Source organism: Paramisgurnus dabryanus, chromosome 14, assembly GCF_030506205.2.
Source record: "Paramisgurnus dabryanus chromosome 14, PD_genome_1.1, whole genome shotgun sequence".
Lineage (NCBI taxonomy): Eukaryota > Metazoa > Chordata > Actinopteri > Cypriniformes > Cobitidae > Paramisgurnus > Paramisgurnus dabryanus.
In genome coordinates, this window is record NC_133350.1 from 37889396 (window position 1) to 37901477 (window position 12082).

A 12082-nucleotide genomic window follows, 5' to 3' on the forward strand; every position below is an offset into this window, starting at 1 on the left:
TGTCTTGTGATATTTCCTAATTTTAAGGGTGTTGTAAAATTGTGACTAAATGAGAAAACCGTAAACTATAAACATCATTTAAATAAACGAATAGTCGAATATTTGTTTTTTATGAGCTCATTCGAGAATAATATTATTGAAAATGTATGCCTAAATGCAAGATAACTGTTTTGCCTTGTAATTATTAAAAGGTTAGTTCTGATCCTTGATTCTGAGGTTTAAACCGTTGTAACGTTGCTAAAACAACCAAATTAACCACACTTTTTACCACATTATTAATGTGTGTGTTCTCCGTCGCCTGTTTGCTTCACGTCGGCTTCTTTATGACACATGTCCTTGCCCAGGGACAGGGGCATTGCAAAAGATCTCGGGCCCTATGCATAGGCAGTCCTGATGGGCCCCCATGCCCCACCCCCATAATATATTCCAGACTTATCAAGGGCCCTATTTTCCTTTGGGGCCCTGGTAATCAGTACTGGTTTTACCCCCAGTCCGACGCCCCTGCCCAGGGATAATTCGCCCAGGGCTGGGTTCCCCGATAACGATTAAACTTAGCGTCTGTATGTGCCAGGAAGTTGATAAACTGCCAGCTGGCGATCACAGTATTTTTTACACTCCTTTACCATGACAAATCCGCACAAAACTTATAAAAATACGTTATTTTACTGAGCGAGAGCAGAATTATCATAAAGTAGCGCCAAATTCTGAATGACAAGTCCTCTGAATGTGTTAATCATGCATATGAAGAGATCCATTTGAACAAATGCCTTTTAAAACATAATTTAATTTCGTGAAATGATAGCAGAAGGGTAGCACAGTCAAAGCATATAAGCATTTGTCTGCATGTAGCCCTCCGTTGGACTTTTCCGAGATCTACTACTCTTCCCTGTGCACACCGGAAGCTTGACCTATGACCTACTTTCTGTACGATCTGAATTTCTGCGCTTTGAATTTTAAAAAATTGAAGCTGTATTTCAAAACTGTAAATTCACTCTTTGAAAATACAAATCTTTACAAATACGGCATTAAATTATTCAGTTTTATTAAATTACACTTGTATGGAGTCAAAATAGGGCCATATATATCTGCAAAATAAAACAATGTTTCGCAAAAAAAAAAAAAAATTGCAAAAAAATATATATGTTTTGCAAAAAAATATATATGTTTTGCAAATAAAAATAGAGTATTGAGAAAAAAAATGCTTTTTTGCAAGTAAAAAAAAAAGATTGCAAAAGAAAAGTTAACCACTGAGAGAAAAAATAAAGTTTAGCAAAGTAAAACTTTGCGCCGCTCCTTTAAATCCACGTTTCAGTCATCCGTGCCTCTGCGGCGCACGCTTTCCTTTGCGTTTCCTTTTTATTGGCGCCTCGCTTTGTGTACCTGATTTGACTTGGGGGTGGGGTAAAGAGGTTGGGGGGTGGGGTCAAGAGGTTGGGGTTTGTACAAGGGACGAAGGCGCGCCCCTCTCGTTTACGTCATCAGCGCGAGCCCCAGACCGCGTGGATCGATCAAAATGGCGGATCACAGGTATGTATTATTGATAGCTTTCTTCAAGTTCGCTAGATAGACCGATAACTATATGTAACTCTGTGTATCAACGCGTTTGCTTAAGTTAAGTAAGTTAGAGATCAATTAGCAGCTAATGCGGTTAATGTGGCGATTAGCTAATCGTCGGCGGCTGTACATTTCTCTCAATATGCACACCTTTCACGTTGTTTTATAATTAATAAATAATTATTATTATTATCCCCGCCCTAGTTGTATTATGGACTATAAACGATGCCAAAGGTGTCTCTCAAAATATACTGTAAATTGAAAACAAATAATAAAACAAATGCCTTGTATGTGCAAACATAATTTGGAATAAACCTCTTTCTGAAACCGAACAAGTTGATTTATATACAGTAGGTCACATCCCTATAGATTATGTTTAAAAGCTGTGATGTTGTTTATATGATACATTGTTAATGCACTTATTCTAGATCAGTTGTGTGAAACTCAATTCCTGGAGGGCCACAGCTCTGCACAGTTTAGCTCAAACCAGCTCCAACCCACACCTGTTTGGAGGTTTCTAGTAATCCTGAAGATCTTGATTAGCTGAATCAGATGTGTTTGATTAGGGTTTGATCTAAACTGTGCAGCACTGTTGCCCTCCAGGAACTGATTTTAAAACCCCTGATCCAGATAATCCTATATGATGTTGTCATGACATATTTAACAGAGAGAGTATTCAGATGTCTGTACAGCTGCACAGAATTTAATAGGTCTTCTGACCCAAAGCCTTGGTCAGATTTAGTCAGCTCAGGGTCAGCAGCAGCAGCCACAACAACGACAGCAGCCTCCTGCTATTTCTCAGCCTCGAATAGAGCAGGATATGGCCAGGTTGCCGCATCCACATCTAATTATCTTAACAATTGTCTTTTGAATGTCTACTATTATAATTAACATTGTTTTAATATTTGTAGATCTTTTCCTGGGATGTTTAAAAAATCAAAGAAGAAAACTCCAAATCCACAAATACATGTGAAAGCCACACCTTTGAAACCATTTGCTGTTTCCATATATTTAATGAGCAGCAACACTGACACCTCACCCACACCTTCTGAAGAGCTTGAACTACTCCAGGCCGGACTAGGAAAACGGGTGATTACAATTTCATCCAATGCGAACCATTCGGATATAAGTTCATTTTATAGTAGGCTACAATCTAATTTGTTAGTTTGTGCCACCTGATTTTAGAGCAGGATTATTTCTATATTAACCTGCGAATAATTGCTACTTCAAAGTAATATTCCACTTTCAAAGCATGCTGAGATGAATGAACATAATTTGCTTAAATATAGTAAAATGTGAATAAGAATGATTAAAAATTACAAACAAATGCACGTAAAATTTTCAATGTGATAAAGATTTAGTTTTTACTGTGTATGGTTGTTTGAGAACCCTTGTTCTGTTTCATGTTTATTTGAGTTATGCAAGCTCCTTGAAGCTGAATTTCCAAAGATGAAGTCCCTTACTGGAGGGTGGTTACTTTATAAGGCACCAGGTATGCTGTACTGTCAACCAGAACAGACACAAACACGAATATCTGAGTAGAGTTATTAATTGAACATTTCTCCTGGCATTCTAACCTTAAATCCCATGCTACATCCTTTTTTAATAATAGTACACAGGGAAGTGTTAATAGAATATGGGAAGCACTGTTTTTTTTCTTTTTAGCTACAGTATAATCCCAATTATATAGTAAAGACCTTTTATTTTTGAATTTGTTAATGTGTTTTTAAATTGTCAGGTGGGAATGGAAGAAGAAAGCTTACTGTTGTTCCTCCAGACTCAGAGGGTTATACAGGCAGCCTTCTTAAAATGTCTACCACTGCTGGAAAAACAGCACTGTATATGGTGTCACGGTAGGATAAGTCCATCGTGACTTTCTGTGTTGTGTTGTCGTATGACTGGAGTATGCGTGTGTGTGTCTGATCACTAATGATCTGAGTGAGTGCAGGTGCGTGTGATTGCTTTGCTCCAGCTGGTGGTAGTTACCGAGACGGCATATATACTCACTCATTCTCTCTTCTCACTGCCAGGTGATTACGCTACATGTCTCGCTTGTGTTCTCGTGTTCCTGTGGTCTCGTCTTCGTGTGAAGGTCTGCCTGTTTGTGTATCCGGTTTCATCCGTTCAACTGACTTCACCCACGAGCACCAGGATTCGTCACCACAGCCTTTGTCTGTCCCACCATATCATCCATATCATCTGTGTCATTTTCTTAATAAACTGTGTTTCATTTATTCCTGCATTTGCTTCCTGCTTTTCACAAACAGTCATCACAGAATCATCTGGCCATAATGGAAGCAGCAGGTAAAGGATCCCCGGCTCGGTTTGAAGAGTTTATCTCCGCTGCTATACATCGATTCACCACCCAGGACAGCCGGATTGAGGAACTGAGCCGGGGAATGAAGGACATGACAGACAAAGTGTCCGAGCTCACCCAGGCGATCCACCCAGGCGGTTATGTCTTGATCCACTGCCATTCTCAGCAGAAGAGTTTGCGAAGATGCCAAAGGTTGAGTGTCGTACTTGTAAAACCACAATGCCACTACCAGTTTTGTACTTGCATGTTAAATCTTGTGGTGGCTGCACACAGTCCGCTAATGATGAGGTATGTTGTTTACACGATTACATTTTTTTTAGTAGAATTTATTATAACATTTTTCAGTTAAGTTTTCTTTTAGTTAGAATATATATCTCTTTTTGTAATTTCAGACTACTGAAGATGATGATGAGGATGTAAAAGTAGTTGGTGAGATTACCAGAGCAGTAACCCCTACAGCCCCAGCTTCTATACACACACCCACTACTTCAAATACAAACTTGTTCTCCTACACCCACCACAAGTTTTGAGGTGAGCTAAATGAAAATGCTGTGTTTGTAATATATTCAAAATACATTTGCGTTTAATTTGCTTATAAGTGCATAAGGACTGTTGCAGTTAGTAAAATTAATTAGATGCCATGTTAATATTTTATTTCTAATGGTAATGGTAATTTCTTTGTAGTGCCTTATTGTCAAGTACTTTTGATAAATTGATTGTAATTATACTGTCTCTCATTGGTACATAAAGACCTTTTTTTGCAAGAGGTAAATAACACTGGCTGAGAAGAATGCCCTATTTTTATAGTTTTAAAACACTACACACATGTTAGAAGTCCATACAATTTACTGAACATTTAGAACTGAATAAGAATGTTTTTTGTAAAGTTAAAAAAAACTGAAACAGCCAGTGCTTGTTTAGATCTTGCAAAATACTTGGTGACCAAAGTATTTAAAGTGACCAATTAAACAAAATACTTGATTGGAGTTTGGAAATAACCAATTGTTTTAATTGGGATTTTATTGTATAATACTTAATCAGTTGTCCTTTTGCCATTGTAGGATGAGGGACAGTGTCCCATTTGTTTAGACACATTTTCACAGACAGAGTTGCCCATGCATGCAAGTGTATGTGGAGAAAGGTAATTTTTAATGATTTGAAAAGTTATTTCATTTACAGACATTTAATAAGGTTATGTATTAAAAACATGTTTTAAGTATTATAAGTGTTATAACATGTTGTAAATGTTATAAGAAGTCAATCTAACCATTGGGTATATACTCAGTACATTACAGACACTGGATTATGAGAGCAGTCCTCCGTGTGGCACACCTGTACAGCAAAACCAAGGCCCAGACATGAAATGGTACAGTCTATTTAATACATTTGAACAACCCTGAGACATCAGAATTCTTTACTAATCTTTTTTTCCTGTTTTTATAATCCAGATGATGTATTGCGTTTGTTGGCAAGTAGGGTAGATGACAGCAAGGATTTCAAGATCTGTGTTTCTCGAACTGACTTCTATCAAAGAGCTATGGTGCAGTGGCAAAGACAAAAGAGAGGAACCGGGGTGGGTAATCGGGAGAACCGGGACCCTGGGCCGCTTCACTTTTGGGCCGGTCGAGTTTTTTTTTTTTTTTTTACATTTGTCACGTTAGTGAGTTTATCTTCTCTTAAATGATACTTCACACGTTTCGCATTGACACTGCAGCGCGCAGCCTCTGCATGGGTTGTACCATGTGAGGGAGTTTTCCCCTCCCCTCCCATAGAGTTGGTTCGGTCCATAGCACGTCCAAAAAAACTTTTCTCAGGTAGGCTGGGCCGGCACTACCGTAACAATACGCGTCTGAGAGGAGGATGGCGTAAAAAACAGGTTGAAGAAAAAATCCATTGGAGGAGGATGCTGCCAAATGTGCCAAACCTACAGATTTATTTTCAAGAGGACAAACAAAAGTGGCAACAGGTAACTTAAAGAGAAATAAGCCTAGTAATGATTAGCATTAGCAACATAATTATTCGGCTAATACCGTTGTCAAACTATTTACAAGCCAAACATTTTTTTTGTTAAAATATTAGCCTTTTGTGTATACATGGCGATTCATTGACTTTGCAAATATTATGCAAGCAGCTTCTGAGCAGTCCCCCGCAGAAAATGAGGAGGCCATGAGTAAACAACATGAATTAAAGTTATTTAACCCTCAGGTTGTGTTCAGAACCCTATAACACCTTTTGTTTTCCCAGTCAAAAATGACCAGCCTAAAAAAGCTTATAAATAACTTGTTATGCCATTTACCCAATATTGTATTCAATATTTTTGTCAAATTGTTTTCTTTTTTAATTAGGACTTTTATATTTCAATTTGCATTAATCATCTGCCTCATTAGCAATGCTAATAATTTATCAACCTTTCCTTGTGGAATGCACTCTAAAAAGGGCTAGGTTATTTATATATTTTATATATTGGACAGAACACACTGCTGGGTTAAAATTGACCCAGTGCTGGGTTGTTTTAACCCAACTGTGGGTTATTATAATCCATGGTTTCATAACAACAACCCAACATTGGGTTATTTTTAACCCAGTATGTGTTCTGTCCAATATTTACCCATTATGAGTAAAAAGTAACCAAGCCTATTTTAGAGTGTAGAGGAATATTTTTGTTAACTTCTTATCTTAAGTGAAATATTATTTAACTTTTACCTTATTTGTTGAACCATGATATTAATAAAAACTATAGTAAGAGCTGAACTGTTGCTTTATTTATCCAATTTGAAAAAAGTGCTAATTTGGAATAACACTATGGAAAAAGTGGGCCGGTTTTGGGCCTGAAACTCCCGGGCTGAAAAGTGGCCCCACTCCGGCCCTGCCGGGCAATACTTTGCGTGTAACATTTTTGGGGGAAGCAGGTGTTGACACAGGTGCCATTCGTAAGGAATTTCTTTCAGGCAAGTCAGGTTCACAATCGCCTTATTAGGTTTTTATATTCATCGTAACAATTTAAAGTTTAGAAAAACAATAAACAGTTACCACGAGTCATTATGAGATTCGGTATGTTTTAATGTGCTTATAATTGTACAATGTAGTAAATTACATTCTTTTTTTAACATGTACATTTGTTTGTAGATTTGATTGGTGAGATTGAGAAACACCTCTTTGAGCACAGAGGACACCAGAGGGGGAAGAGCCCCATCTACTCCCTAAGAAATATGGAGAAGGGATTTTTTAGGTTAGTAATATTGTACATTGTAGTAACATGTCAGTTGTCATTTTTGCATACAACTAAATATTACTTTGTATTCTTTCTTTCAGGACTGCTGGAGAAGTGTTTTCTGTTAGTCTCACTCAGGGTGGGCCTGCCCCCGTTTCTTGAGGCCGTGGTGCTTTGATTATCTCTCATCTGGAGACTTGGATGAATCAACTCTCACTATAGATGATGTGGATGATGCTGAACTTTATCATTTGATTAAAAAGGTAGTAATTTTTTTCCAAATAAAATCTGATTTCATAAAACCTTTATTTCTACGCAAGCACCATTTGCCACAGTTTACATTTTTATGTGTTTTCAGGTGGAGGAAGAAGAAACCGATCTCTCTGCATGGAATGATCAAATAATTAACTGTGGTTTTACTGGGGCCATTAAACCTGAGAATAAAGAGGCCATAATAAGGTCAGAAAAAGTCATATAACTTCTTTACATTTGAAACCTTGCAAACGGTTTTAATTTTGCTGCCTTATACTGATTAGCCACAACACTGTCTATATTATGCAAGAATTTTCTGGTTCTTTTTCCAGATCAATTGTGCTTCATGCAACTCTACGTTTGGTCCCTTTGTTGAAGCAAATCCGAAAAGGTCTTGAAGTCTACAATTTTGTAGACCTTCTGGAAAACCATTCAGGACTTTGCCACCAGTTCTTTGTCCCTGATGTGGTGGATGATGATGATAAGGTATCAATAACTGGAAAAAAAAATATGCCTATATACTGTATTACATAAATGTTATTATAGTAATAAAGTAGCTTTGGATAAAAGCCAAATGCATATATGTGTAAATGTACCTGAAAATGGATGGTTGTTTTTTTTTCACAGGCTGATGCAGACTTCATCATGCAGAACATTCTTCCGAAAATGTCGGAGAAGGGATCAGTACGAGAGACTTATGAAACGGCTATAATCAACTTTCTGCAAGACTTTCTCCAAGAAATTGAAAGCTGTGGTATGTATGAACTGACAGAGTTGATTTAGTATACATATTGTTTAAAAAAACTGCAGATTACACAAATTAATGTCAAAATGTAATTGATTTAATTCAGACAATACCAACCCTAGAGATAACAAGTTGTTTTGCTTGTAGAGGATAACCCTGACGGAGACATCCTGCCCTTAACTGTCCCCGGTGTTATGCAATGGCTCACTGGCCAGGGACACAAACCTCTTCTAATGTCAGAACTTAAAGAATTCAAAATTTCTCTTCATTTTGACCATGAGTGTATGCAGAGGATGCCAGAACATAAAACATGCTTCCCAGTTGTAAGTGCCTGTGCCAGAAAAACTACATTTCCCACAGTACACATGGGTGACTACAGTTCTTTTAAGTCAGTCATGTTGCAAGCCATTCAATTTGACAACGGTTTTAACAGAATTTAAAATGCTATTAAATGTATGGAATTGTACATGTTCGGGGAAAAAAAACTTTTATACATTGGCAAATGTTCTTTATGGTTTTGAAATTTACTGTGTATGTATAGAGAACACAACGTGTTACATATTGTAAAATTTGATATCTTAATGCATGTGTTTAGAGAACACATGTTGTTATAAAAGCCTTTTTCTGCTTTAAATATAGCAAATACAGAAAATAAAACAAGTATGCAATGTCAACTTAAGTTTTTTTTTTTTTTATTGAATTGGATGTTAATTTTCTTGTAAGTGGATCATTTGTTCACTAGTCATTTCAATGATTGATTTAGTGTCAATTAAGAATGAAGCAGTACAAAATTTAAAACTTCTAAATACTGGTCTCTTCCATAGTTTTGAGAGTGTGAGGTTGGGTTAAAGAAAGTTTGAATTTGGGCCTTAAGTTCTTCAGTTAAGAGGCATTCGACTGGAGGAACTACAATTCCTGTCCACGGCTGGTCAGAGATAATGTCTGTGTCCCAGTCAGAGTCGTCGTCTTGTGCAATCTGCTAAAAGTTGGTAATAGTTTATGGACATTGGGACAATATCTTGCATGAAAACATTACATACATTAAAAGACAAATTCTTAAAATACCTCAGATGGGACTGGAGGAGTGACAGGGTTTTGCAGTAGTCCAATTTCCCACAACTGTTCTGGGCTTCGATTACTCTCTGTGCGGAGAGTATGGTTATTCCACCCAATAGTAAAGAAGTCAAGGCTGGCCTGGAGACGAGGCAGGAACACAAACTGACAACAAAAGAGGTGAAGGCTGTTGGTTGGCTCTAGTAATCCTTCCTCTTCAAGGCTGTGCAAAACATCGTAATAGATGTTTGTAACTGCCATCCATATGTCACGCCAAAGGCGCTCAATGCTAAAAATGGAAGAGAAAACAGTGTGTAATGTTGAACACAAATCATCATTCTTAGAAACAGAACACTTTAAAATGAATATCAAGCTTTAACTAACTTATCTTGCTGCTTACCGCTGGTTATGTACGCTTTTCCCTGAAATGTAGCTTCCCCTGCCACAACCTCGCACAGAAAACATACATCTGGCGATCTCTGCATTTTCAACTCCTTGGTCTCCTCGAACTCTAAATGCAAAAAATTAAATATGACCAGGTATTTTAGAAAAGAAACCTATGTTAACCATGTTTAAACAAGCAGGGATTTATTTACATTTAGCTTATGCTTTTATCCAAGGTGACGTTCACAAAAGAAGGAATCATTACTGGAGGTAACAAAGCATTCATACACACTCATGATGTAAGTTGTCTTACCTCAAGGGAAACCCATGTCTCTCCACTGACTGAAGGAAAAAACCGAGGGCAGTGGATGACTTGTTATCTGTTGCAGCTCCAAGGTACATGATCTGAGAGACATAAAGTAAAGTAAGACTTACGCATTCCATCAGGAATTTGATTTGTACAAAATTTATAGGCCAACAATGCATTAAAGAAAGAGAAAAATACCTTTCTGGAGTACCCATCAATGGCACCGAATATCACAAGGCCATATCTGATAAAAGATAATCTGTTATTACCAGTTGAAATGCGTATGTAAACTGTAGAGAGAAACTCACATGCATAATAAGTCATTTTTAAGGATTAAAAATATCAAATAACAAAAAAATGTTGGGCATTATATTCCTTCTGTCATGGTCCTGTTAGATGTACTCAGACCTCAATCTAGCACGGAAGGTCTGACAAGACCATGACACCTTCATACATTTTCAAAGAATTTAAATAGAATTAGAAAACTCAGAAACTCACAAATAATGACTTAAAAAATGTAATGTGATCACAATATGTGATATTTTCACAGAAAGGGTCACATATACTTTTCAGTGGCACTACATCAATGGCTTGACACGCATAACATACCTTATTAGCTTATGGTTTGTGTCTACGTGAACAACATGAAGAGGGCCATTGACGGAATAAGTCCTTCTGACTACACATCTCAATTGTGTAATTCTTGCAAGTATTCCAGCAGAGTCCACTCGATGCATGGAATCCCAAACTCTTGTCCATGGCACACGATGACCCAAGGCTTGTAAGTGTCCCTTCATCATTCTATGGCCTAGGTGTGGACTTTTAGCTTTGATTGACCTCACTAGGTTGTCAAGTTCTTCATCTGTGATTTTACTGTAGGTGTCCTTTAGAGAAATCCCATACTCAGTGAGGCGACGTTTGATTGTCCTTGTTGAGACACCAAGAAGCTCGGCAATACATGGAACAAATAGCTGCATATTAACTAGGTACTGAAGATGTTCTCTGGAAATAATAAACTTTGGGGGCCCCTTAACTCCAAATTCCACTTCAAGGGCAGTAACAGGTTCATTGTTATTGTCAATATGCCTATCCACTGTGTTTTTCAAGGTTGACAGTTCGCCAAGGAGTTCTTCTGGGACTGAAATTTGATCATAGACTGATGAAATGAAGAGAAGCTCATGACCGCATAAAAACTGCAAATAATCTAAATCTAGGGGTAGGCGACTCATTGCATCCTGCAGTTTGGATAGCAGTCTTTCCATGATCATCCTTCCCAGCTGGTGACTTGTGGCATCATTAGGTCCATGGACCTAAAGATAAGAATTTATTTGATTAAATGTATTAAAAATTATTTACAAATTGATATGCGAGTCAGCTAAAGTTAAAAAACCCTTGGGAGTTTGGCTGGTGTGTGCGTGTTGAGTTCTGTGCATGTATCTGTGTGTGTTTTGTGCACGATTGTTTCTTATTTGAGTGTTTTCACGATTCTGATCAGTAGGAAATAATGCTCTATGTAAGCAGTTCGAGTTTGAGTCACTTATAACGTGCATTTGAAAAAACAACAGTCGAACATCATCATCATTATTATTAATATACTTTACTATCATGAAAATACATGAGAAGGTTTTAGGAATATTGATAAAATGATGTCCATATGCATTTCCTAAAACTAGTTATGTGTGTTGCAGTTACTCTGTCTCAGATCAAAGAACATAGGGGTCACATGACAACAGAACATGGCGGATGCAGTAACGTATGTCTGAATGCTATTTCCACCACACATACTATATTTTGCCTTTTTTGTGGATTACATTAAAAGATTTCAGATGCAAAAGGCCTCTACAGGCCCATCTCCATAAAAAAATGAGATTATGATGTTCAGTGAAAGTTCTCCACACATAATAGCTTCTTACTCAAATAATTTTACTGCAAAACCCTGTTAAATGCCACCCTCTGGCCGGTCTGAAGTATCTGTTATTAATAATATAGGAGTCTAATAATAATAATAATAAGAAGAAAGCAATCAATAATACATACCTGTGATCCATCACCCGCATGTCTCTGCTCCGCCATTTCGATCTATCCACTCGGTCTGGGCTCTGGGGCTCGCGCTGATGACATAACTTCGTCCCTTGTACACACCTCAACCTCTTGACCCCTCCCCCACGTCAAATCAGGGACACAAAGCGAGGCGCAAAGAAAAAATGAAGCGCAAAGGAAAGCTTGCACCGCAGAGGCACGGATGACTGAAACGCAGAT

General features: G+C 37.6%; 1 pseudogene; it reads left to right on the forward strand.

The window, feature by feature from the left end:
• Positions 1-1513: 1513 nt before the first annotated feature.
• LOC135758170 (uncharacterized) lies at positions 1514-8519 on the forward strand (annotated as a pseudogene).
• The last annotated feature ends 3563 nt before the right edge of the window (positions 8520-12082 follow it).